Source organism: Macaca nemestrina, chromosome 16 (assembly GCF_043159975.1).
Source record: "Macaca nemestrina isolate mMacNem1 chromosome 16, mMacNem.hap1, whole genome shotgun sequence".
NCBI classification, from domain to species: Eukaryota; Metazoa; Chordata; class Mammalia; order Primates; family Cercopithecidae; genus Macaca; species Macaca nemestrina.
Window position 1 is genome coordinate 18,403,153 of NC_092140.1, and position 26,179 is coordinate 18,429,331.

Genomic DNA, 26,179 nt, shown 5'->3' on the forward strand with positions numbered 1-26,179 from the left:
ACTTCAGGTGATCCACCTGCCTCAGCCTCCCAAAGTGCTGGGATTACAAGCGTGAGCCTCTGTGCCTGGCCTTATACACTTATTTTTCTCCCTCACCTCCAATCAAGCAGGGAAAGTTAATATGGAAGTAGGTCAGTGTATAATGTCCCATCTCTGGTGAATGGAGAAGTCACCTGTTTGTAAGTCCCCCCAGAAATGAAGATCTGTTAAAAAAAAAAAAAAAAAAAAAAAGAAAGGCCACAAAGGGAAATTTAATTCGTACTCAGAAGTGGGCCTCTATCTATGGAAGTGCTTGGAAAATTATAAGGTGTGTTATTATTACATCTCTAAGAAGTTTTCCTGGGCTGGGCACTGTGGCTCATGCCTGTAATCTCAGCACTTTGGGAGGCCGAGGCAGGTGAATCACCTGAGGTCAGGAGTTCGAGACCAGCCTGGCCAACATAGTGGAACCCTGACTTTACTAAAAATACAAAAATTAGCAGAGTGTGGTGGTAGGCGCCTGTTATCCCAGCTTCTGGGGAGGCCGAGACAGGAGAATTGCTTGAACCTGGGAGGCGGAGGTTGCAGTAAGCCGAGATTGTGCCACTGCACTCCAGCCTGCATGACAGAGTGAGACTGCATCTCAAAAAAAAAAAAGTTTTTCTGGAAAGCAGTTTCACAGCAGAGCAACAAGACTGAAATTGCCCCAGTCAGCCTTTGCTGACTGACTTCCCTCTTTCCGTTAATAGCACCACCGCACCCAGTAACTAAGGCTTGTGTCCTCAGTTATCTGCATGTAGGGAAGAGTCTGGTCAGTGATAAAAGGTAGTTGATCTGTTGCCACGTCTTGACTGGAGGCACGCAATGATTCCAGATTCCAACCCAGTCAATACACTGCAGGTTTCATCTTTACAAGGCATAGCTCTGCTGCTTTCTGTTCCAGAGCCTTCGGTGGCATCTTCTTTGGCATTTGATACTCTCCTTTTCCTGGTCTTAACTTAGCTTTCCTACATTCTCAGATATCCATTGTTCCTGGACAGTCAATATATGATGGCTTTCCCCTGATCACACCTCATATTTGCTGTCCTGTTCCCTTAGCTCATGCTCTGTACCCTGGCTAGAGTACCTACCTCTCAGCTCGGCTGCTAAAATTCTCCCTGAAAACTCATCCATTGACCAACTTCTAGTCCATTATTCAGAGGATATGGAACTGCTATTTATTTATTTATTTATTTATTTATTTATTTATTTGAGATGGAGTCCCACTCTGTCGCCCAGGCTGGAGTGCAGTGATGTGATCTCAGCTCACTGCAACCTCCGCCTCCTGGGTTCAAGTGATTCTCCTGCCTCAGCCTCCAGAATAGCTGGGATTACAAGCACCCACCACCACGCCCAGCTGATTTTTGTATTCTTAGTAGAGATGGGGTTTTACCATGTTGGTCAGGTTGGTCTTGAACTCCTGTCCTCAAGTGATCCTCCCGCCTCAGCCTCCCAACGTGCTGGGATTACAGGTGTAAGCCACCACGTCTGGCCCCATTTATTTATTTATTTATTTATTTATTTATTTATTTATTTATGAGATGGAGTCTCACTCTTTTGCCCAGGCTGGAGTACAGTGGTGTGGATCTCAGTTCATTGCAGCCTCTACCTCCTGGGCTCAAGTGATTCTCTAATCACAGCCTTTTGAGTAGCTGGGACTGCAGGCATGTGCCACCATGTCTGGCTAACTTTTTATTTTTTGTGGAGACGACGAGATATCACTATGTTGTCCAGGCTGGTCTCAAACTCCTGTACTCAAATGATTCTCCTTCCTCAGCCTCTCGTTCTGCTAGGAATACAGACATGAGCCACCATGCCTGGCCTGGAACTACTATATATTTAGACATTATAATTATGTAGTGCTTCCTGTAGGCAGGGGGGCTATTCTAAGTACCTTACCAATAAATATTATTAAATACTAATAACAAACCTATGGGGTGGGTACTATTATTTCTCACGGTCACACAGCCTTTGAGTGGCAGAGCCTAGGTTCAAACCAGGTAGGTAACTTAGCACAGAGTCCCTGCTCTCAGCTGCAATGTCATGTACCTCTTGGTTATAGGTGCTGAGAACAGTGACCCCAGTCCCTGCCCTAAGGGGCTTATGTTCCAGTGGGAGTCAAACCATATACATTTTTGAGTCTCTGCTGTTTGCCAAGCACAGGGGACAGGGGTGTCTGCCCAAAAGGCCGTGTCATCTGTGTAGCTGCTGGACACTGTCAGTTCCATGTGGGCAGTGTCCTTGCCAGTATGTGTCCCAAGTACCTGACCTAGTCCTGGCACAAAGTGGCTCAGTTGGCTGGGCAAGGTGCCTCATGCCTGTAATTCCAGCACTTTGGCAGGCTGAGGCAGGTGGATGGATAGCTTGAGCCTAGGAGTTTGTGAACAACCTGTGTAACTTGGCGAAACCCTGTTTCTACAAAAAATACAAAAATTAGCCAGTCATGGTGGGGCATACCTGTAGTGTACCAGCTACTCAGGAAGGCTGAGGTGGGAAGATCACCTGAGCCCAGGAGGTTGTGGCTGCAGTGACACATGATCACACCCCTGCACTCTAGCCTGGACAACACAGTGAGACCCTGTCTCAAAAAAACCCCAAAACAATAACCAAAAACTCAAACCAAACCAAACCAAAACAAAAACAAAAAGAAAAAAAAAATCCAAAATGGCTTAGTTACTATTTTTGAATGAGCACACAGGACCAACTTTGATATAATTCCAATAATTGTGATTACTCCTTCTACTTCCTCTTTGTTGAAGGGGACGCTAATTACAGTGATGAAAGAAATTCTTAATTTATCTCTTCCTTTCCCTGTAGGTCTAGAACATTTCCATTACTGCAGAAAATTCTGTTGCGGCCAAGTGCTGTGGCTCACGCCTCTAATCCCAGCACTTTTGGAGGCTGAGTTGGAAGGATCACTTGAGGTCAGGAGTTTAGGACTAGCCTGGGCAATAGGATGAAACCCCTTCTCTACTAAAAATATAAAAATTAGCCGGGCATGGTGGCATGCGCCTGTAATCCCAGCTACATGAGAGGCTGAGGCATGAGAATCACTTGAACCCAGGAGGTAGAGGCTGCAGTGAGCCTAGAGTATGCGGCTATACTCCAGCCTGGGTGGCAGAAGGAGACTCTGTCTCGAACAAAAAAAAAAAAAAAAAAGAAAGAAGATTCTGTTGCACAGCATTGCTCTGGTTTAGAGGATTAGATCCCTAAACAGCGAAAATCTTTTTAAAAACTTGCTCAAAACCGGATGTACCAGTTAGCCTTCCCTCCCAGATTAGCAGGAGCCTGGGCTGAGGGGTGAGGAGCAGGAGCCAGGAGTGTGGTAGTGGGTGGCTAGACCCAGGTGAAAGGGGCCTGAGTTAGAACCTCAGGGACGATGGTGTCATCAGCAAGAGCAAATACCTGTACAGCCCTTACTGTGTGCTTTATGCATATTTGATCCTCCCAACAACCCTGTTGAGGTTGGTACTTTATTATCCCTAGTTTAAACATGAAGAAATTGAGTTACATAGAGCTTAAGACATTTACCCAAAGTGACACAGCTAACAAGTCGCAAAGCCAGGATTGGAATCCAGGCAGTCTGGATTCAGAATTGCCACTCTTTTTTTTTTTTTTTTAAGATGCAGTTTGGCTCTTGTTGGCCAGGTTGGAATGTAATGGCACGATCTTGGCAACTCTGCCTCCCAGGTTCAAGCAATTCTCCTGCCTCAGCTTCCCCAGTAGCTGGGATTACAGGCATGCGCCACCAGGCTCAGCTAATTTTTTTGTATTTTTAGTGGAGACGGGGTTTCTCCATGTTGGTCAGGCTGGTCTCGAACTCCCGACCTCAGGTGATTCGCCTGCCTCGGCCTCCCAAAGTGCTGGGATTACAGGCATGAGCCACTGCGCCTGGTGCCACTCTTCTTTTTTTGAGATGGAGTTTTTCTCTTGTTGCCCAGGCTGGAGTGCAATGATGCGATCTCGGCTCACGGCAACTTCCGCCTCCTGGGTTCAAGCAATTCTCCTGCCTCAGCCTCCCAAGTAGCTGGGACCACAGGTGCGTGCTACCATGCCAGGCTAATTTTTTGTATTTTTAGTAGAGACAGGGTTTCACTGTGTTGGCCAGGATGGTCTTGATTCCTGACCTTGTGATCCACCCGCCTCAGGCTCCCAAAGTGCTGGGATTACAGGCTTGAGCCACTGTGCCTGGTCAGTTTTTAAACATTTTGATCATGTTCTACAAGTTTTACATATGTAATGACCACAAGATGTGTTCTCTTTCTCTCTCTCACACGTACATATTTAACATACTTTAGGCTGGACACGGTGACTCACGCCTGTAATCCCAGCACTTTGGGAGGTCAAGGTGGGGAGATCACAAGGTCAGGAGTTTGAGAGCAGCCTGGCCAACATGGTGAAACCCTGTCTCTACTAAAAATACAAAAATTAGCTGGGCATGGTGGCATGCACCTGTAATCCCAGCTACTCAGGAAGCTGAGGCAGGAGAATTGCTTGAACCTGGGAGGCAGAGGTTGCAGTGAGTCGAGATTGTGCCAGTGCACTCCAGCCTGGGCGACAGAGCAAGACTCTGTCTCAAAAAAGAAAAAAAAAAAAAAAAAGAGAAAAGCATACTTTAATAAAAGTTTCAAGAAACAGTGTTCTGACTTAGGAAACATGTGACACACTGATATTTTCGATTCTGTTTCATTAAACAAAGTGCTTTGAGACCGGTTTAGAACCCCTGCTCTTGAGCAGATCCACAAGGTTGCTGTGCTGCAAGGGTGCACTTCCAAAGCCACCTTCAGTGGGTCTTTCCTGGCTTTGAAGAAGCCTTTCACTTCCAGAGCTTGGCCCAGGGAGTCCTTATTTCTCTAAGTCTGGACCTGCTCCTTTATCACCCATGTTATGGGCTGAATTGTGTCTCCCTGAGGTTAATATGTTGGAATCCTGACCTCTAGTACTTCATTCTGAATGTGATTGGGTTTGAAGATAGGGATTTTTTTTTTTTTTTTTTTTTTTAAGATGGAGTCTCTCTGTTGCCCAGGCTGGAGTGCAATGGTGCGATTTCAGCCCACTGCAACCTCCACCCCTCCCAGGTTCAAGCGATTCTCCTGCCTCAGCCTGCTGAGCAGCTGGGACTACCAGTGCGTGCTACCACATCCGGGTGATTTTTGTATTTTTAGTAGAGATGGGGTTTTGCCATGTTGGCCAGGGTAGTCTCGAACTCCTGACCTCAGGTGATCTGCCCTCCTTGGTCTCCCAAAGTGCTTGGATTACAGGTGTAAGCCATAGTGCCTGGCCTGATTGTGATTTTTTTTTTTTTTTTTAATAGCAGCCTGAGCAGACTATATTACAGCCCACAAGCCTCACAAAGATACTGACCGGCGTTAGTGCCACTGGTTGTCATTTTCCAGGGCTGCTTTGTAGGGCAGTAATTTGTCCTCTAGTAGACTGAGCTCGCCAAGGAGTTTGACACTCTACTCCACCTGCTTATTATAGAACCACTCCTTCTTTTCCTCATGTTTTTTGGGTTGAGTTCTGGTAAGATCCCTGTAATTCTTCAGATGTGGAACCAATCTTCATAAACCCTTCAGAATACTTTGCTTCCTTCTGAATTACTACAGACAAGCAGTCTGGGAGGTCCAAGTTTGTATAATTATTGTTCTTAACATTCTGTCACTCATTATTGTTGGTGTTCGTTTCTCAGTGCCAGATGGGGTGTGTCCTTGGCACAAGCGTGTCTGGTATAAGCTGTTCTGTTCTTTCAGGCAGAATCACTCAGACTCATGCTCTCAACTTTCTCTCTTTTTTTTTTTGAGACACAGTCTCTGTCGCCCAGGCTGGAATGTAGTGGTGTGATCTCAGCTCACTGCAACCTCCACCTCCCGGGTTCAAGCGATTCTCCTGCCTCAGCCTCCCAAGTAGCTGGGATTACAGGCGTGCGCCACCATGCCCAGCTAATTTTTGTATTTTTAGTAGAGATGGGGTTTCACCATGTTGCCACCATGCCTGGCCTGAACTTTCTCTTTTAAATCTACATGCAGATTACCTGAACTATCTGACTTTTGGGAAAACCCGGGCAAGTCCTTAGCATCCAGTATTAAAAAAAAAAGAGATGGCTGTGTTCTCTTAGCAACTCAAAATCGTCTGTCTTCTCCCCCTTTAAAATATGATGTAGTCCTTGTTTTTCCTTAAAATAAATGTTTTAAAGAGAATATTAGTCCATTTGAAGAAGCCAAAATAGGATCTCTTCCCCTCTCCTTGTCACTGTCTCTCTTGAGTGGATTTTGGTCATTTCTGCTCGGACTTGCCCAGAAAATAGGCTGCAGTCTGTGGAAGGGAAATTCCACACAGCTGCCTCATGTCCACAGTTCCTCGGGAGGAATTCCTTTCCTGTAAGGAGGAGACATATTTTCTGAGAGTCCCTTCCAGGAAGGATGAGGTGCAGCAGGAAGGAATCCCACAGAGAGCCGTCTCACAGACACACAAAAGGGAAGGAATTGCCTTTGACTTCTGGGAATTGGAGAGTTTTTTTTGTTTTTTTTTTGTTTTTTTTTTAATAGAGGACAAAACAAAGTGAGCAAATGGCAGCTACTAGTGACTGACTGTATCAGGTTTTGGAAAAGTGGGCGGTGGGGGTTTTGTTGATTGGATGGAATTCTGCTTGGCAAACCGTAGATGACCCTGAGGAAGCCTTAGCCTTTTTTTTTTTTTTGAGATGGAGTCTCCCTCTGTCACCCAGGCTGGAGTGCAGTGTCATGATCTTGGCGCGCCACAACCTATGCCTCCTGGGTTTAAGTGATCCTCCTACCTCAGCCTCCTGAGTAGCTGGGATTACAGGCACCTGCCACCACACCGGCTAATTTTTTATATTTTTGCCAGAGATGGGGTTTCATTATGTTGGTCAGGCTGGTCTCGAACTCCTGACCTTAAGTGATCCACCTGCCTTGGCCTCCCAAACCTTAGCCCTTTTGATTCCCTGACATCAAATGCTACATCTCTTGGAGAGTTACACTGTGAGAAGTTGGTGACGGGCAACATGGGAGCCCAGGCTGGTGTCAGAAACTCACCCAGAGTCGCAGGGACAAAGCTGTTGTGAGGGTTCCTCCCTGCGAGAATTTTAAGGAAGGAAATGGTGAGCACGAACCTTGGCATTTAAGGACTGACAATGCTGAGATGTTGTGGTGGGTTCTTGAGTAGGGCTCAAGTGTCTTTCCAGGGTGGTGGTCCCAGGGAATTGGGCTGGAAACAAGGACACCCGGTCTCAGCTCTGTGGTTCCTGGGGGGCCCTGTGGCTCCAGGAGCTCGTGAACATGGCGAACCCCACTTCCCCATCCCGTTTCTGCCTTCCCTTCTGTTCTCTTGACAGTCTGTTTTCTACCCCCTGGGGTCAGCAAATCAGCCCCATTTACCGGTTTCCACAAAAATTCTTGCACTGTGAGGGCTTGGGGATTTCTCAAAAATTTGGGTTGAGGTATTTCAGGAGGGCCTTGCTTCGCCCCTTTCCGCTCCATCTTCCTCTCTGCCTCCCACTTCTCTGGAGTAAGAGGTACTGCCCTCCTTATCTCAGCCATGTCATTCTGATCACTGTAGGACCAGCTGAGACCTTTTAATGAACAGTTTCCTACCCTTTTAGGCAACCATCTGTAAGACAAGGTAGATTGCTACCCTAACCATGATTAACATTTGCAAGCACTGCCACAGTGCAGCCACTTTCTTTGTTTCCAGCTGAAGAAATTGAGGTGCACAGAGGTTAAATTTCGTGCCCAAAGCAATACAACTAGCAAATGTAGGAGGCTGGGCTGCTTGATTGACTCCCAGCTTAGAGATTGAAAGTCACATGCGAAGCGCTTTGGCAGATAGAGAAGGGGGAGTCATATTCCAGTGTGCATTTTAGTTGGTGCTTTTTCTGTCCTTGAATTAAGAAGTGTGACGTGTGCCTCCAAAAGCATAGCATGCTACAGAAATGGATTTCCTTTCCTGGGGTTAATAATCTGCTGGCCAAATGTTTATCTCTGTAGTATCCTGTGTTTCCTGATGCATTTTAGCATTTGGTTAAATTGTAGAGAAAAGGGTTTGTGTTCTTTATATCTGGATTTTCTATTAGACCACATTTCTATGTGTTGTATTTGCATCTTTTTTTTTTTTTCCCCAGAAGGAAGTGATTGGCTGTAACAGTTTCTCTCCAACTCTGATCCCTGAGGAAGGGAAAAAAAATACCTTGGTTTGATATGAAATTAGACTAATAGAATTGCTAATTATCTGAGTTCATTGAGTCGGGTTTTTTTTTTGTTGTTGTTTGATTGTTTGTTTTCCGAGACAGGGTCTTGCCCTGTCTCCCAGGCTGGAGTATAAGTGGTGCGATCATAGCTTACTGCAGCCTCGACCTCCCTGTGCTCGGGCTCAGGTGATGCTCCCACCTGAGCTTCCTGAGTAGCTGGGACTATAGGCATGCACCACCGTGCCTGGCAAATTTTTGTTTTTGTTTTAAGAGGCAGGGTTTTACCATGTTGCCCAGGCTGGTTTCAAACTCCCTGGCTCACGAAATCCACCCGCCTCAGCCTCCCAATGTGTTGGGATTATAGGCGTGAGCCACCGCTCCTTTCCTCTCTGTCTGGGCTTTTATCAACTTGGTCCTCCTGAGAACCTCTGCCTTGATCACCCATCTAGAGGAACCGAGGACCTCTGCCTTTTAAGTCGTCCTTTTCACCTGTACCAGTTGGCCCAGGACAATTGTGGTTTATATCCCTTATCACACTGCCATTATTAAGCTCCCCCTTTCACTCCTAAGAGTATCCCAGGTTAGATGATATGACCATGAATGGAGCTGAAGCTCATATTACATAAGGTATACAGGCCCTCTAAAGCCGTGGGGCATAAGCACAAACTGGACAGGGTGATGTAAATATTTGCTAAACTTTTATCCAAAGTAATGATTGGGAAAAACCTGTTAGTATCCCCACTTGAGCAGACATCTTCAGAAATAACCTATAACCTGTGCTTTGTACATAAGAACAATGGCATGTGGCCTTCTGTCCTCTGACCCTGGGTTGACTGCGGTAGGGCAGGGGGTCAGACTTGCGTCCTCCAGTGGGGTGAGTCCCCTTGGTGGTGACTGTCCTGGCTGTTGTTCCAATCTGAGCTAGTTTCTTCGTAAGTCAACTGAAGGTGCAGTATTAACCCTGCAGGGTGGACTGAGGAATGTGTTAGCCATGCTTGCTGCCTTTCTCCAGGACCTGAAGCCCCGCCACCCTCTCGTAGGGTCCCTTTTTCTGTCCCTTCTGCAGGACATATTTTGTGATCTCTGCCCAAACAGAGGCAACACACTTAGTCATTAAGGATTCTTCTGTAAGTGCATTAGGCCTTAGGCTTCAGCACTTGCTGTTCTCTTTGCTTGGAACTTGCTGACCCTGCTCTTGTCACTGGGGGCTCTGTCCTCCTGGGAAACTCTGCCTTGACCACCCATCTAGAGTAACTGCCCCCTGCCATTCACTGCCATGGCTTCCTCCTTTCTGTGTGAATCTTTTTTTGTTTTTGAGAAGGATTCTCACTCTTGTTGCCCAGGCTGGAGTACAACGGCATGGTCCCAGCTCACTGCAACCTCCACCTCCCAGGTTCAGGCAATGCTCCTGCCTCAGCCTCCCAAATAGCTGAGATTACAGGCGCCCACCACCATACCTGGCTAATTTTTGTATTTTTAGTAGAGACGAGGTTTCACCATGTTGGCCAGGCTGGTCTTGAACTCCTGAACTCAGGTGACCTACCCTCCTTGGCTTCCTAAAGTGCTGGCATTATAGGTGTGAGCCACTGTGCCTGGCCGCCTGTGTGGATCTTATTGTTACTCTGAACCCCTCTTTTTAGTGTGGTTGCCTTTCCCCCTGACTGCTCCCTTCCCCAATGCGAGCTCTGTGAAAATGATCATAGGTTTAGAACCTAGAAGGGTGCCTGTTAGTGGTGGATGCTTAAGAGTTAATTTGAATTAATGAGGTTAATAATTCTTATCTCTCCATAGTCCTGTTGTTGAGATTCCTGGTTAGAAAAAAAAAGTGAATTGTGGGTTGTATACTTTATTTATTTAATTTATTTTTTTTGAGACAGAGTCTTGCTCTGTCGCCCAGGCTGGAGTACAGTGGTGTGACCTCGGCTCACTGCAACTTTTGCCTCCCGGGTTCAAGCAGTTCTCCTGCCTCAGCTTCCTAAGAAGCCGTGACTACAGGCGTGTACCACCACACCTGGTTAATGTTTGTGCTTTTAGTAGAGAGTTTCACCATGTTGGCCAGGCTGGTCTCGAACTCCTGGCCTCAGGTGATCTGCCTGCCTTGGCTTCCCAAAGTGCTGGGATTATAGGAGTGAGCCACTGCGGCCGGCCCATGGATTATTAATAAAGGCATCTCTATCTGCTGTGGTTTGAGAGGGGTTGAAGGCTACTTCCCATGGGAATGAGTGAGGAAGAGCCTATTGCACTCTGGTGTCTTTGAGGGAAACAGAGAGGGGCAGCGCCTTCTCTGCTCTTGGGTTCCACAGCTGGGGATTGGGAGATTACTCTTTTATCAACTGGTGTTTTTTTTTTTTTTTTTTGAGGCAGGGTCTCACTCTGTCACCTAGGCTAGAGTACAGTGGCATCATCACAGCTTGCTGCAGCTTTGACCACTTTTTTTTCTTTTTCTTTTTGTTTTGGAGATGGGTCCCGTACTGTCTCCCCGGCTCGAGTGCAGTGGTGAGATCGTGGCTCACTGCAGCCTTGACCTCCTGGGCTTAAGTGATCCTCCCACTTCAGCCTCTGGAATAGCTGGGACCACAGGCATGTTCCACCATGCCTAGCTAATAAAACACTTTTTTTGTAGGGACTAGGTCTTGCCATGTTGCCCAGGCTGGTCTCAGACTCCTGGGCTTAAGCAATCCTCCCGCCTTAGCCCCTCAAAGTAGTGAGATTATAGGCATGAGCCATTGTGCTCAGACCTGAAATTTGTTTTAAAAAGTGCCCTGGGAGTCACTATGGAGTATTCTCTCTAGATTTATTTCCTATCAAGTAAGCCCTTTAACAGACCATGTATGGCAGCTTTTCGAAGAATGTTTTAGGTCTTTCTAAATTTGCAGCTATTCGGGCTGAGGATTGGCGTGTTTGTAATTGACCTAATGCTTCAAAGAATGGACTGGTTCAGCTGGAATTTTCTTAAAATCTATCCCATTGACGTAGTATTGCACAAGGAGAAAAGTATATGATTTATAATTATCGTATCCACTTTAACTCTGAATAACAGGCATAAAGGTTATTACATTTTAAATCAGTGTTAACAGTTTTAGACAGCTGTTCTTTGTTACTTGATTTGTTTTTCTTTTTTTGAGACAGAGTCTTACTGTGTCACCCAGGCTGGAGTGCAGTGCAGAGATTGCAGCCCACTCTATTTTGAGGGACAGTTGTTTTTGCTCATTAGAGTGCTGCTGAGAGAGTTGATTTCCTAGCTCTAGAGTCACTGCCAAGAGTCCTAAACACTTTCCTAGAAGAGAGGTGGTAAGGATGGTTACAAAGAAGCAGGACTGATTGGTGTAGAAATTGGTTTCATGTTCAAAGCCAACATGGAGATGGGGGAGTTTTGGATCAGACCTGGCACAGGGCCACGAAGGCTTTGTGTATTTTGTTTACGGAGCTTAAGCAATCTCAGTTATTAGCTTGTGGATAATTACCAGAAATGTGAACTTAAATCCGTGCTTATTTATTTAACCCCTTGCCTTTTCTCCTGAGAATGTAGGGTGGTGGCATTATAAAAACTAAAGCAAAAGCAAGGCTCTACCACTTTCGTAGTGGTTCTGCTTTACTTGCAGTAAAATCATAGCGGGATGACCAAACTGCTCTTCCTCTCCAAACTTCCTACCATTTACTGTAAAATAATGTGGATCATAGGGTGATGTAGGCCAGGGGCTGGAGTCTGTGTCAGAATGTTCCTGTGGAGGTTTGTATGTTAAAAATTAAAATGAGAACCCGTTTTATTTTATTCTATTTTATTTTATTTTATTTTATTTTTTGAGATGGAGTCTTGCTCTGTTGCCCAGGCTGGAGTGCAGTGGTACAATCTCAGCTCACTACAACATCTGCCTCGCGGGTTCAAGAGATGATCCTGCGGGCAGCCTCCTAAGTAGCTGGGATTACAGGTACCCACCACCACAACTGGCTAATTTTCATGTTTTTTAGTAGAGACAGGGTTTCACCATGTTGGCCAGGCTGGTGTCGAACTCCTGACCTCAAGTGATCCACCCACCTCGGCCTCCCAAAATGCTGGGATTACAGGCGTGAGCCATCGCGCCTGGCTTATTCTATGTTGATTTTTATGATGGTCAATGAGATGTGGCCACAGGAGGAGGCAGAGGAAGTGCTCAGGAAGGCCAAGGTTATTATACTCACAGGTCCTAGGGACAGGAAGCATGTCATGTCCTGCAGGGCCATATGGGGAAGCATCAGTCTTGGTCCCCCCTCTAGGAGCATGAAGGGGCAGGAGTGAGGGGAGAGCCTGGGCCGTGGTCTTTCTTGAGATTTCATGGACAGGGCAGGGGAGTGCATATGAACAGTTTAGAATTGGCTAGTTTGAATAATTTTGGCAGGCTGTAATCTACAGGCGTGGTTTCTAGTTGCCTGTTATCAGGCCCTGTCATGATACAGGTGAAGAAATACTGCTTCCTGGGGTGGACAGGCCAGATAAAGAAGGCACAGCTCTGGGTTGGTTGGTTTGCGTATCAGAGCTGTGCTCCTGGCTGGGCCCTGCTGGTTCTAAGAATTGGCCAGCTCTGGGAAGGACAGTCTCTCCCCAGCCAGAGAGGTTTTCAAAATGTCAAGACATCATAATATGCACAAAGTAAAAACTATAAACAGTACAAAGGCCCTGAACAGGGTCACCCTGCTGTATGAGAAATCTGATGGCCTGGCTGAAGGAGAAAATTGCTTGGTGAGAAGCTAAAGCAGGCTTGGTAGTTGTATGAGTCTGTTTTCACGCTGCTAATAAAGACACACCTGAGACTGGGCAATTTACAAAAGAAGAGGTTTAATGGACTTACAGTTCCATGTGGCTGGGGAGACCTCACAATCATGACGGAAGGCAAGGAGGAGCAAGTCACATGGATGGCAGCAGGCAAAAAGAGAGCTTGTGCAGGGAAACTCTTGTTGTTAAAACCGTCAGATCTCGTGAGACTTCTTCACTATCACAAGAACAGCATAGGAAAGACCCGCCCCCATGATACAATTATCTCCCGTCAGATCCCTCCCACAACATGTGGGAATTGTGGGAGCTAGGGAGCTACAAGATGAGATTTGGGTGGGGACACAGAGCCAAGCCATATCAGTAGTGTAAACCTGGAGCCAGCAGGAGGAGGCATTTGACAGAACAGGAGGGTCCATGGTGCTCAAAGTCTTAGGACAAATAGTTCCCATGGAACAGAAGGCAACGCACCTGGCCCTGTTGCGTTTAATTTTAACTTTGCTGTATTTTCAATGATCCTCCAGGGAACTGGTGGCATACCCTGAGTCTGCTTGGTGGGCTAAAGACTCACAACCTGAGGGAAGGGGCCCGGAACGAAAGGAAGCCATGGCACAGGGTGTCATTTGGGACCCCATGCCCATCCAAGCCGACAGCTGCAGTAAGGCTGAGCAAAACACTCCTACCCGAACCTCACTCTGACATTGTGGGAGGCCCTACCTTGTCAAAGCTGAAAGAAACGTCAGGAAAAGAAAATGCCCAAAATAATTGTAACACATGTGCTATTAGTTTGGAGACTTTGGTAAAAGGTTTGGAAGTTTCAGGGAAGATTCCAGATCAGCAGGGACCATGTTCTTCATAAATTGCTCTTTGAATTAGGATAAAAAAAATCAATTGCCATAGATAAAATTTCTGGGATTTTTATGAGCCCAACCTGTTTTCCAGGTTAATCATGCCTAAATATCTTGTTTTTTTTCCTTCTTGCCTTTCCTGTCATGTAATGTCACTGGGGTCCTGTAGGGTGTGTGTGTGTGTGTGTGTGTGTGTGTGTGTGTGTGTGTGTGTGTGTGTATATGTGTATGATTTTGTGTCAGGTAGCAGGTGTTTAGGTTTGTCCAGCACGTGTTTATTTTATTTTTATTTTTTTATTTGTTTGTTTTTTCGAGACGGAGTCTCACTCTGTCACCCAGGCTGGGGTGCAATGGTGACATCTAGGCTCACTGCAACCTCTGCCTCCTGGGTTCAAGCGATTCTCCTGTCTCAGCCTCTCCAATAGCTGGGATTACAGGCACGCAGCACCACACCTGGCTAATTTTTGTATTTTTAGTAGAGACGGGGTTTTACCATGTTGGCCAGGCTGGTCTCAAACTCCTGACCTCAGGTGATCCACCTGTCTTGGCCTCCCAAAGTGCTGGGATTACGGGTGTGAGCCACCGTGCCCGGCCCCATGTGTTTAGTACTAGATGCTAAAATCAATCTGTGGCCTTGTGGAGTTTATAATCCACTGAATTAATTTAGATTAATTCACAGGATTAATTTAGATTTCATGTTTGAATATGAAATTTGTGGTCATTTAAACAGAAACTGGGCTGAAAAGTACTTTTTTCTCTGTCTGTGAAAGGTTTTTTTTTTTAAGGCAAATGAACAGTATAAATTAGATTGCTTAGAGAATGTTGTAAACACATTTTACCACAGACACTTTATGTGCTCAAAGAGGCCTGTTGCAGTGGCTCACGCCTGTAATCCCAGCACGTTGGGAGCCCAAGGCAGGTGGATCACCTGAGCTCAGGAATTTGAGACCAGGCCGGCCAACATAGTAAAACCCTGTCTCTACTAAAAATACAAAAAATTAGCCAGGTGTGGTGGCAGATGCCTGTAATCCCAGCTACTTGGGAGGCTGAGGCAGGAGAATCACTTGAACCTAGGAGGTGGAGGTTGCAGTGAGCCGAGAGTGTGCCGTTGCGCTCCAGCCTGGGCAACAAGAGCGAAAGTTCGTCACCAAAAAAAAAAAAAAAAAAAAAAGGAGATATATGCTCAAAGAACATGCTGGAGCATTTCCCCTAAGGAAGTTATCTCAGGTACTGGAGATTAATCAGCCTGCACCTCTTTGTGTATATTCAATACTTTAGATATTTTTTGTGAGTTCAAACTGGCTTTTTCTTAAAGTTGGTGGAGAGAGGTATGTGATCAGACTTCTTGGTTGGGTGGGAGCTTTTTAGATTGAGTCCAGCCTGTTTTCCAGGCTGTTGGCTATTGGTGATTAAAGGCCCAGGGAATCCTGCTTGTCTCCTTCCAGTTTTGTGCAGAGCTATGTCACGCTGCGTGCTCTGTTTCTGTTAGGACCAACATCTGTTTGTTATATAAATAGAAAAGGAACATAAAGCTAAGGAACCAAGAAGTTCCATTGCAAATCAGTATCTCTCAAAGTATCCTTGATGTTTGGTAGAAGTTCTCCGCTTCCCGAAATTTTTGGACAAACATTGTGATATTCATAAATACCGAACTGCTAGGATATTGAGGGCTGAGGTAACGCAAATATTTGCTGAGGTTTTGTAGATTAATAATCTGTTAATCATAGCTGTGGCCTTAGAGAATAAACAACCTCTGTGTAGGCTTCTGTGTAAGAATGGCACAGCTGATGGGGGCCTCTGCGAACCAAAGGCCAGCGTGTGACCTTCTTATCCTCTACTTCCTAGGCCAGCAGTGACTGCCTTTGGAGATCTCATTGTTTACAGCCCTGTCTCTGACTCAAGGTGGCAGACTGTGTTTTTGGTAGAGCCCAGCCAGCCCCTGTCACATTGCACACTAACGTAATCTGTCTGCAGCTGTCTCTGGATTCATTATTTAGCTGCACTAACTGGAGTTAATCATAGATCTGAGCTAAACTTTGTTATGGGTCAGGAGAGAAAGGCCATCTGGCTATTTCTTGGGTCGTTTTGGGTGTATTTTTCCACTGCTCATCATTTGACCACCATCTTTTTCTTTTTTTTTTTAGATGGAGTCTCGCTCTATCTCCCAGGCTGGAGTGCAGTGGCGTGATCTGGGTTCATGGGTTCATGCCATTCTGGGTTCATGCCATTCTCCTGCCTTAGCCTCCCGAGTAGCTGGGACTACAGGCAGCCGCCACCATGCCCGGCTAATTTTTTGTATTTTTAGTAGAGACAGGGTTTCACTGTGTTAACCAGATGGTCTCTATCTCCTGACCTTGTGATCCTCTTCGCCTCGGCCTCCCAAAGTGCTGGGATTACAGGCATGAGCCACCGTGCCCAGCCCATTTGGCCACCATCTATTAGGCATCTGAAAGAAGAGAAACTCATGGGTGATGGCTCTGCCTGTAGCTTCCCTACTCAGTGTGGTTTGCAGACAGTAGCATTGCCAGCATCTGGGGCTGGGGAGAAACACAGGGTCTCATGTTCTGTCCCAGACTTAGTATCAGAATCTGTACTAGATCTCATGCATGGGCCAACCAGCCCCTGTTATGTGTTTGGTTGACACTGGGCTGCTGCTGGTAGACCTCCCTTTCTCTTCTATGCCACAGGGTCTCATCAAACTGCAAAGGAGCTGGGTAATAGAGTCAAACCCTGTGCCAGGAATGATGGGAGAAGGAAGGGCCAGATCCACAAATGGGCCAAGGAATGGATTAGGTGAGCTAAGCTGTGGCTGTAGTTCAGCCATCACTATTATGCCCACCTTTTCTTATTCCTTTCCTATTTGTTTTTCTTTTCTTTTCTTTCCTTTTTTTTTTTTTTCACAGCCTGGTAATGTGGAATATTTACTTTTCTTAAATCACTGTATTAAAAGATGAAAAAAGTCATTTTTCCTCTTCCCCTTCCCACAGTCATTGCTGATTAGAGGAAATACTAACAAAATATACTAATTTCATTTCCAACCACAGATAACACCAATATTAATAGTTGGGTGACTGTCCCTCTTCTCATAGAGAAAACCCAATGCCTATCAAATGCCCAGCATTGAAGAGCTATACAAATGTGGATTTTCCGGTAGTCTTCCTCCCTCCCTTCCTTTATCCTCTCTTATGACAGAAAATTACAAACATGTGCAAAAGTAGAGGGAACAGTAATGAATCCCTGAATACCAGTCTGTCAATGATCAATTCCCAGCCAACCTTGACCCTCCTTCTACTCATTTCCTGCCCTAGAAGTGTTACTTTTTTGGCACATCTGATGAGTGAAGTGAAGAATGGTATTTCATTGCTCTGTTTTTCTTTTCTCTATTCTTTGCTTTTCTTGCAAAACCCCACTCTGTCACCATGCATTTGTTACGTAATTTTCACATGTATCTGTAGGAAATGGCCAGTATATGATTATATATACGCTGTTAAATTATCCATTGAAATCACATTGTGTTCCTTCTCACTACATTTTTTAACCTTTATGTTATAAAGCAGATACAGAATATTATACAAGCAAATGTGTAACTTGGATAATTAATTATAAGGTTAACATCCTGGTAAGTAACAACCAGATCAAGAAATAAGATTTTGCTGGTCCCTGTTCTGTGTCCTGTCTAAATTCCAGGCTCCTTCCTTCCCTCAAAAAGAACTGAAAGTCAACTTCAAATTCTTTGTAGTCTATGTTACCTTTAAATCTTGATCAATGTTGTGTATTGTGTATATATATGTGTGTGTGTGTGTGTGTGTGTGTGTGTGTATATATATATATATATATATATTTTTTTTTTGAGATGGAGTCTCGCTGTGTCACCCAGGCTGGAGTGCAGTGGTGCAGTCTTGGCTCACTGCAGCCTCCAGCTCCTGTGTTCAAGCAGTCCTGCCTAAGTCACTAGAATAGCAGGTCAGCTACTGACAGGTTGTAGCTAGTGCTGCTGACAAGTTGTAGGCTCTGTATTTGGAAGATTTAGGTACGGCAAATCAGGGTGGCCCAGCCCACCCTGGCTTCCGGTCAACCAGCTGCAAATTCTGTGCTTCCCATGACCCCCCTTGGGTTCAATGATCTGCTAGAATGACTCACAGAACTCAGGGAAGTGCTGCGCTTACCATTACAGTTTCACTACAGCAAATGGATGCCAACTGGAACCAGAGGGAGAGCCCCAAATACAAAGCTTTCTTGTCCCATCCCTGGGGAGTTGAGACCTGTCACTTCCTAGCCTACTAGTGTGTGACAATGCCCAGAGTATTACCAGCTAGGAAATCTCATCCGGGTTTTGGTGTCTGGAGTTTTTATTGGAGCTTCATTACATCAACACGATTGATGGGCTCATTGGCCATGGGATTGATCTCAGTCTCCAGTATCCCCTACCCTGGAGGTTGGGCAATAGCAGTTGGCTCAGAGCCCAACCCTCTCATCACAGGGCTGGTCTTTGTGACATGCACAGCCCCCATCCTGAGTCATCTGTTAACCTCAGCTGCTAGGGACCCACTAGGTTATATTACGTCCCTGATAATTTATGTTAGTGTAAACCATCAGGGACCACACTTCTATTACTTGGGGAATTCCAAGTATTTAGAGGAACCAGGGACAAAACCCAGCCAAATTCTTTATTACGTGAGTTCCTTCCCTTCCACTCCTTAGTCTTCATTTCTCTGGCCCTGTTTACTTTGACCACCCAGCCCCTTGTCACTGTGCCTATAGAACTTTGCAGAAGACAAGTCAGGGGAGCTGGTGTATTAGTCCATTTTCACACTGCTGATAAAGACATACCCAAGACTGGGCAGTTTACAAAAGAAAGTGGTTTAATGGACAGTTCCAATGTGGCTGGGGAGGTCTCACAATCCTGGCAGAAGCAAAAGGCACATCTCACATGGCGGCAGACAAGAGAACTTATGTAGGGAAACTCCACTTTATAAAACCAGCAGATCTCTTGAGACCTATTCACTATCATGGGAATAGCATGGGAAAGATCTGCCCCCATGATTCAGTTACCTCCTACCAGGGCCCTCCCACAACACGTGGGAATTGTGGGAGCTATAATTCAAGATGAGATTTGATGGCCAGGTGCGATGGCTTACGACTGTAGTCCCAGCACTTTGGGAGGCCGAGGTGGGCGGATCACTTGAGATCAGGAGTTTGAGACCAGCCTGTCCAACATAACATGGTAAAACCCCATCTCTACTAAAAATACAAAACAAATTAGCTGGACATGGTGGCAGGCGCCTGTAATCACAGCTACTTGAGAGGCTGAAGCAAGAGAATCACTTGAACCTGGGAGGTGGAGGTTGCAGTGAGCTGAGATGGCACCACTGCACTCCAGCCTTGGTGACAGAGTGAAACTCCGTCTCAAAAAAAAGATGAGATTTGAGTGGAGACAGAGTGAAACTGTCTCAAAAAAGAAAAAAAACAAAGAGATTTGAGTGAGGATACAGCCAAACCATATCAGCTGGTAATGCAGCACACAGAAACAGGAGAGAGCCCAGGGGGCAATGTTACCTAGGCACTCTCGCCAAAGGGATAATGCCCCACTTACTAATGGGGGAAGATGGCCTGGCAGGCTCCCGAGAGCCTGTCACTTGTTGGTGCGAGGGCTCTGAACTCTGCTGTCTGGACGAGTCTCAGCCCTGTCACATGCAACCTGCATGCCCCAGGACAGCTACATGTCTGCCATATGCCTGAGTTTTCCCATCCATAGGGAATGGTGATAACGACACTGCATCATTTTGCTGAGGCTGCCGTAACAAATTCCTACACACTTGGTTGTTTAAGACAATAGAAATTTATTCTCTTACAGTTCAGGAGGCCAGAAGGTAAAAAATCCAGGTCTAGGCAGGGCTGTGTTCCCTCGATAAGGTGGGGTGAATATTCCTTGCCTCTCCCAGCTTCTGGTGGCTCCCAGCAGTCGTTGGTGTCCTTCACTTGTGTCTGCATCACTTGAGTCTCTACCTGTGTTTACACCTCCTTCTCTTCTGTCTGTCCCAGGTCTCCCCTGCCTCTTTCTTGGAAGGACACTTGTCATTGGATTTAGGACCCACTTGGATAATCCAGGATGATGTCTTCACTCCAATGTCCTCAGTTTAATTCCATGTGCAAATACACTTTTTCCAAATAACATTCAGTCCTTTACCATGAAAGGTAATACTCACAGGTACTGGGGGTCAGGACTTGGGCATATCTTTTTGGGACCACCATTAAACCCCCTTCAGGAGCCTACTTCACAGGATTGTGAGGATTGCCTCAAAATGCTTGAACCGGTGCCTGGCACACACTAAGTGCTGTTAAGTGCTGGTGACTGGTGGGGACAGATACAGCCCGATCTTTTGTGTAATCTTGACTCCTTATTTCCCCTTATTTTAATCTTTTCCCCTTCACAGTTATCTAAGTGTACGTGGGGTACGCATATTTAATTTTCATACTAAGAGATTTTTTCAATCTGTATGGAAGCCATGTACTTGCCTCTCCTTCAGGGCTGGGATTTTTTTCATTTTGCTGGCTGTGAGCACACACACAAGCCCGCAGGTGCCTAAGCCTCTTGTATGCGTGTTTTGAACTGTGTCCTCTGAGTTATGTGTCTAGGTGCATGCCCTCTTGTTAGTGTGGGTCTCCTTCCCCTCTGTAGCACTTCCTAATGTTAGGCATTTGTCCGTTACAGCAGCTATTCAGTGATTTCCTACTTGCTCAAATTCCTGGCCTCAAGCAATCCTTGAGCCTCAGCCTCCCAAAGGGTTGGGATTATAGGCATGAGCCACTGCACCTGGCTAATTTCATGTTTTACCTCGTTAACCTTTTATTTTTATACTTTTAATCTTTTTTTTTTCTTCTTGTGTCATGCTTTTAAACCAGTACTCTAGAGTTTTTATCATTGTCTTTTAAATATTTTAACATCTGGTAGTGTCTTTTAACTTTTTATTTTGAAATAATTCAACCTGATGAAAAAGTGCAAGGGTGGTACATACATACCACTCCTGTATACCCTTCATCCAGATTCCCTAATGTTAACTTCTACCATAGTTGTCATTGTCTCTTTCTCTGTTTATACATATTATCCTTTGTTATCTGAACTACTTGAAAGTGGATTGTAGTCTGTACGTGGTTTTTCCCACCTGTAATCTTAGCACTTTGGGAGGCTGAGGTGGTTGGATCACCTGAGGTCAGGAGTTCGAGACGAGCCTGGCCAACATGATGAAACCCTGTCCCTACTAAAAATACAAAAAAATTAGCCAGGTGTGGTGGTGTGCGCCTGTAATCCCAGCTACTTGGGAAGCTGAGGCAGGAGAATTGCTTGAACTCAGGAAGCAGAGGTTGCAGTGAGCCGAGATCGCACTTCACTCCAGTCTGAGGGAGAGAGCAAAACTCGGTCTCAAAAAAAAAATAAATAAATAAAGTGGATTGTAGACATGAGGCCCCTTACACCTAAATATTTTAGTGCATGTGTCTTAAATAAAAGGGCACTTTCCATCGTAGTTACAGAACACCCAACAAAATTCAGAAATTTATCTTCAAACTCCATAACCAGTTTCCCTGTATTAGTTTTTTGGGCCCAAGATCCTATAATGTATTTGGCTGTCATATTTCTTTAGTATCCTTTAGTCTGGAACACTTTTGCAGTCTTTTCTTGTCTCTCATGTCCTTGATAATTTGAAAAATATTCAGGTCATCACATTCTAGAATATTCTTCAAAGATGCAAAAAAATGTGATGTGACCTCATAGCAGAAATACCATAAAAATAAATACAGTATCCTCAGTGCATCGTATCCGGAGGCACACAATGGTGATGGTAACTGTTATCACTTGGTTAAGGTCGTGTCTGCCAGGTTTCCCTGTTCTAAAGTTGATTATGCAATACTTTATTCTTTTAAATATGTGTTTTATGGGGAGATAATTGGAGGCTATGAAAATATCTTACTTCCCATGAATCTTTTACCCACTTATTTTAGCAACCATGGATGGCTTTTCAATAAGTAAATCACTTATTACTGTGGAAGTTGCCAAATGACGATTTTTTTTTTTCTGATTCTATTGTTAATTCTGATCTTAATTGTTTGGCATTCTATAGTAAGAAATATTCTGTTTCCCTCATTTATTCACTCATTTATTTATAGCATTATGGGCTTATGAATAATTTTATTTGTTGGATTTGAATCCATTACACTTATGATTTATTTTGGTGCTCAGATTACCCCAGGTTTGGCCATTGGGAGCTCCTGTGTCCTTTGGACATGTTTTGGGATTCTTTGAACATTTCCTTACTTCTGTGGCACAAAAAGGTAGTCCAGACATGTCGTGTACTTTTTTTTTTTTTTTTTTAGACAGAGTCTAGCCCAGGCTGGAGTGCAGTGGTGTGATCTCAGCTCACTGCAAGCTCCGCCTCCTGGGTTCATACCATTCTCCTGCCTCAGCCTCCCGAGCAGCTGGGACTACAGGTGCTCACCACTATGCCTGGCTAATTTATTTGTAGTATCAGTAGAGACAGGGTTTCACCATGTTAGCCAGGATGATCTCGGTCTCCTGACCTTGTGATCCACCGGTCTCGGCCTCCCAAAGTGCTGGGATTACAGGCGTGAGCCACTGCGCCCGACCATCTTGTACTTCTTTTTCCCCAATCTTGGATTCAGCCATTTCTCCAAGGAACCTCTGCATTAAAAAAAAAGTTACATGTTCTTTTTAATAAGTGGATACTGTATTTAGAAACAGTGCTGGGCACTATGCACATTTTTTTTTTTTTTTTTTTTTTGAGACGGAGTTTCACTCTGTTACCCAGACTGGAGTGCAGTGGCATGATCTCAGCTCACTGTAACCTCTGCTTCCTGGGTTCAAGCAATTCTCCTGCCTCAGTCTCTCAAGTAGCTAGGATTACAGGCGCATGCCACTACGCCTGGCTAAATTTTGTATTTTTAGTAGAGATAGGGTTTCACCATGTTGGCTAGGCCGGTCTTGAACTCCTGACCTCAGGTGATCCACCCACCTTGGCCTCCCAAAGTGCTGGGATTACAGGCATGAGCCACCGTGCCCGGCCTAGGCATATTTATTGTTATGGGATCTCATTGCTTCTAGGCACTCTAAGCAGACAAAGCTAGGATGTATTTGCTTACACAGATCAACACATATTATTTATATATTTGTGTGTATGTGTATATACACATACAGACATATGCATGTGCAGTTGGTTCTTGTTACTAGTGAAGCTCTATAAAGTCTCCACAAACACAGGACTAGTGAACACTGAACCATTGCTTCCAGGGGAAATACAGGGTTAGGTTCCTATGCGCCTTTGGTCACATTTTTGTCAGCCATTTAATATATAACCTTGTTTTATGCATGTTTCTGCTTAGACACACTTTATTTAATATATAGTTAATTCATTAACTTTGAATTAACAGCCAGCAGCACTATAGCTCATGCCTGAAGGAAGCTTCTATAACACACGTTTTTTCTGTAGGGCACATGACAGACCTCTTGCACTTTGATGCACCAGACTGCACTTGAGCGTGATGCTTGGGGCCATTGTAGACAGCGAAGTCACCCACAAAAATCCCCAGAATGTGAAGAACATGGTACTGAACATCCCACAAAAGGATATTTGTTTCTACTCTAAGAGCGGGAATAAGAAGGCAGAGTGTTGGCTGGGTGTGGTGGCTCACACCTGTAATCCCAGCACAGGTGGCATTGTAATCACACCTAGGGAGGCCTAGGTGGCTGGATCGCTTGAGGTCAGGAGTTCGAGACCAGCCTTGCCAACATGGTGAAACCCCATCTCTACTAAAAACACCAAAAATTAGCCGGGCTTGGTGGCATGTGTCTGTAACCCCAGCTACTCGGGAGGATGAAGCAGGAGAATCGCTTGAACCCAGGAAGCAGAGGTTGCAGTGAGTCAAGATTATGCCACTGCACTCCAGCCTGGGCGACAGAGTGAGACTCTTGTCTTGGGGGGGAAAAAAGAAAAAAAAAAGTCTAAGTGTCATTTCGTTTGACTTCAGCTGGGAGCATGCATGTTGGGTGACTCAGATATTTTGCTGCTCTGTGCACGTCTGCGAAGGACTGCAGGACACCTGGAGGACTGATTTTTTAATTTAGCAAGTAGGCAAACTCGCAAGTACAGGATTTGTCACTAAAGAGCATCAAGTGTATATTGATTTCTCTATCTTTTATTTCGGTATCTATTTATATAGATGTGTATTAGGAAACACATTAGGTAGACTTCACACCAGGGCTTCAAATCACAGTTCAAAATCTCATGCTTTGTTCTGGCTTTCCCTCTTTCGGTATTTGTGTCTTCATCCTTCAGTAGTGAGAAACTTGACTCCTGCTGTCCTCAACACCTTGACTTCTTTGCTCAGTCCTCTTGTTTCTCACCAGGGCCCCAACCACACGGGCCATCTACTTGCAGGGCATGTTCCTTGGACCTGGTGTGCGGGGCTCCAGGGCTGTGCTCCCAGGCTGCTGCTTGTGAACTTGCGGAGCTGCCCCCCAGGCATGTTGCCCTAGGCTGGCCTCCCAACCTAGTGGATACTTCTTTTGATCATTGTTCACTGTAACCTCAAGCCCCTGGGCTCAAGCATCCCTCCTACCTCAGCCTCCAGAGTGGCTAGGACTACAGATGCGTGCCACTGTGCCCAGCCAATTAATTAATTAATTAATTAATTAATTTTTTTTTTTGTGGAGATAAGGTCTCACTATGTTGCCCAGGCTGGTCTTGAACATTTGGGCTCAAGAGATCCCCCTGCCTCAGTCTCCCAAGGCATTGGTATTATAGGCATGAGCCACCATGCCTGGCTTGAAGTTAGTTTCTTATTAATGTTTTCAGTATCATTAGACTATAGTAATGCAGTAGATTTTTGACTGTTTATTGGTATTGTACATCTTGCAACCCTAATGTGCTAGCTTACTGTCTTCAGTCAATGTAGGATTGGAGTTCTAATTGTGTAAAACTCTCTGTATATAAGGTTTATTACTTTGTGTTTTTTCTTCAATAGCCATGTCACCATTAATACTAGTAAATGGATGAGCCGTTCCTTTGTAATATCTTATTTTAATGACAATGAATTTAAGGTATGTTTTGCTGATAAGAAGAGCTGCTCATGGATACAGCTTTTTATGTTACTGCTGTGCTGGTTCTAGGTAATTTCTTTTTTTTGACACGGAGTCTTGCTCTGTCACGTAGGCTGGAGTGCAGTGGTGTGATTTTGGCTCACTGCAACATCCGCCTGTCGGGTTCAAGCAATTCTTCTGCCTCAGCTTCCTGAGTAGCTGGGATTACAGGCGCACACCACACCCAGCTAATTTTTGTATTTGTAGTAGAGATGGGGTTTCGCCATTTTGGTCAAGGCTGGTCTTGAACTCCTGACCTCAGGTGATCTGCCCACCTTGGCCTCCCAAAATGCTGGGATTAAAGGTGTGAGCCACTGGGCCTGGCAGTTCTTAAAAAATTTGAGAACTGCTTCTTCCTTTTAGAGTTGCTTCTTCCTTTTCTATGGAATATGACATTTACAAAATTGTTTCTGAAAGGATGACTTGCGTTGCGATGTTTTTCTTGTTTTGAGGTCCTAGAGTAAATTAGAAATAGGATGTGGAATTTTAAACTGACTTCTTGTGCATCTGCTTATTTTTGTGGTAGAGTCGCAGAGTTACGACCAAGCAGGGGAGGTGAGATTTGTGCAGGCTGGGGTGTTGGGAGGGTGAAGTGATCTAGTTTGCTTGAATGAAAGGATGAGACTCGCTGTATTGGTGAAGTTTCTTTCAAATCCAATTTCTAACTGGTTTCTTTGCTGTCCACAGTTCATCATGTACAGAGTAGCTTAAAAACATTCACAATTTCCCTGTTATCTTTAGGATAAAGTCCAAATTTCTGAGTTTAGAACACAAGACCTTTGATTACCCCATTATCACCCCAAACCCCATGCAGCATTTTCTCTGCTGTCTCTAAACAATAAGTCTCGGCTGTGTGGCTCCGTTTTTCTGGAAAGCTTGTCCCTTCTTCCTCCTTTGTCTTCTCAGTAAACTCCAAATTCTTTCCCTAAAGTTTGCTCAAACTTTGTCCCTTTCTCCAAACCCTCTCCAACTTCCCAGGTATCTACCTACACCCTCTTTCTTCTCTGTACCATACAAATGGTTCCCAGACCTGGCCGATGACCAGGATGTGCTGGGTGAGGGGAACTCTTTAAGGACCACCACTTGGGCTTCATCTTGGCTTGTTCTGATTCAGTCATTTGGGATTGGGCTCTAGGTGTTTGTGGGTTTTTGTTTTAAAATTCCCCAGGCATAATTGGGTAATGTATTAAAGTTTACCGAAAAACAAGAAACTC

The 26,179-nt window shown here is 45.1% G+C and overlaps 1 protein-coding gene across 4 annotated transcripts in view; it reads left to right on the forward strand.

Moving 5' to 3' along the window:
• The window catches only part of LOC105477329 (ATP binding cassette subfamily C member 4 (PEL blood group)), a 291,482-nt gene that overhangs the window by 17,206 nt on the left and 248,097 nt on the right, over positions 1 to 26,179 (forward strand). Inside the window, exon 1 of one of the 4 annotated variants that reach the window (XM_071081151.1) lies at positions 19,911 to 20,011. The exons of the other annotated variants lie outside the window; for them this stretch is intronic. The gene's annotated coding sequence lies outside the window, so the exon portion shown is untranslated. Of the gene's footprint in view, positions 1 to 19,910; positions 20,012 to 26,179 lie in introns of those variants that run through there. 4 annotated transcript variants of the gene reach the window in all.